This window comes from Asparagus officinalis, chromosome 10 (genome assembly GCF_001876935.1).
Source record: "Asparagus officinalis chromosome 10, Aspof.V1, whole genome shotgun sequence".
In the NCBI taxonomy this organism is placed as follows: domain Eukaryota; kingdom Viridiplantae; phylum Streptophyta; class Magnoliopsida; order Asparagales; family Asparagaceae; genus Asparagus; species Asparagus officinalis.
The window spans coordinates 58152349-58154233 of record NC_033803.1 but is presented as its reverse complement, the minus strand read 5'-3'; the positions used below and the strand labels follow the sequence as shown (position 1 = coordinate 58154233).

General features: G+C 36.4%; 1 non-coding gene across 1 annotated transcript; it reads right to left on the bottom strand.

The window, feature by feature from the left end:
- TRNAA-AGC lies at positions 641-717 on the bottom strand. Its single transcript has one exon. It is a non-coding gene; the product is annotated as a tRNA-Ala (tRNA).

The following is a 1885-nucleotide window of genomic DNA, read 5'->3' as shown; positions in this document are numbered from 1 at the left end:
CACATTTGAAGTTAACCAAACTTGTAAGACTTGTAAATGAATTTAATTAGCCACCTCGTGTTGTTCAATTTCCCATCAATTCGTATACGGTTCAAGTTTAGACACCAATTTCTTTTATTGAAGAAGCAAGATTCAGTGAGAAGTTGGTTCCATCCTCCCATCATTCTTTTGACAACCCAAAAAATGTTGTTTGTGTGTTATTTAAGTGGCTGGTTGTGCATGCAGGTGGATTATACTAAGATTAAGTATCAATATAAAGCTTGTTTGAGTTTTTTCCTCTGAATTTTTTGAATACATACGAGCTCACGTACTAAATAGTTGGCCCTCTTGCAATTTTAATTCTAACTTATTTTTTGAATACTTTCTCCTGAAATTAGATCAGTTATGGTAGATTCACATAACCACCCTGTATTCTGACTTATTTTGAGATGAACGCACACCTTCTTGCAATTTTTTTTGACATCCTCACGGCGTAAGCCACGATTATCTCAGAAACACCTCCTAAAGTTTCAACATTGTTTTTAAAGAACCCAAACTTTCAACCTTATTTTCATAAAACCCCATGAACCTATGAAAAGTTTCGTAGGACTACAATTATATGCTGTTAAAACGCCCAAAAGAAGTGACATGAAAACGGAGATGGAGATGCGGGGGTATCGATCCCCGTACCTCCTCTCGCATGCTAAGCGAGCGCTCTACCATCTGAGCTACATCCCCATGCAAATGAGGTACTTAGACATAGTATATATTAAGATTCTATTTAGATCCTAATAAACTGAACGAGAAAGTGAGAAGCTAATGTTCAAGCAGTCAAGCTGAAGCCCATGTCATCTCATTCTCAGTCCACTTGCTTCCACACTTAAATAAATTCAAAGTGAAGCAACAACTGAAGATAATTCAATGGCTTTGATTGTAATGCTTATTTTACTCTTTTACAAGAAATTGGCCGCGTCACCGTCTACTCTCCTCTCAAGCTCTTCCCCAAACTACAGATGCAATTGTAGGAAGTGAAACCAATTTGATGCTTCACTTTCCAAACCTTGAAGCACAAAAAATAAAACACACACAAATGGGTATCAAAATTGAGCTTCTTAGATGAGAGGAGGTAGGGCCCTAATTAGATTGCCCATGAGTTTTCTTAAGCTGGGTGGAGATGAGTGGAGTTAGTGGCGGACCCAAAATTTTTTCTCTTAAACAAAAATATAATATTATAAAATTACGACACTCAACTGACATGTAACTCAATGCACTTTAGGGCCCGTTTGGTTAGAAATTTTTTCTCTTAAAAGCCTGTCAAAGTGTTACTTTTTGGCAGACTTTCAAGCAAAATCAACTCTAAAAAAGACGATTTTGTTTGAAAGTCTGTCAAAAAGTGACTTTGACAAGCTTTCAAGAGAGCATTTCTCTCAAAAACAGGGAACCAAACAGCACCTTAGCCACTTCTTTTTTTTTATTATAGTTTGCGTATAATATGTAATAGCTAAATAAAGTAATAGTACATAGGGGATATAAATATATATATACTAGTTGAGATGCACGTGCAATGCACGTGGTTGAATATCATGATTATTTAAATTGACAAAAATAGAATAAAAGTAAAAAAAGAAAATAAAGTTTTTTGTGGGATTGACCATCAACTCAATAATCTCTCTCAAATAAAATGTTATCATTGTTTCCTTCAACGCAGACTGTGGTCACGTGATCTACTATTTGTGACCTACATATAATAAACGGACTGAGCCAGGTTCAGGCCTGGTCGAGTCAGGGCCCAGCCCGGGCCTTGGGCCTGAATGAACACCCCTAACTATAAGGGTGTGTTTAGTAACTATTACAAAGCTCAGTCATGATCAATCACGGTAAAGTTTAATTCTAAACTGGATCTTTT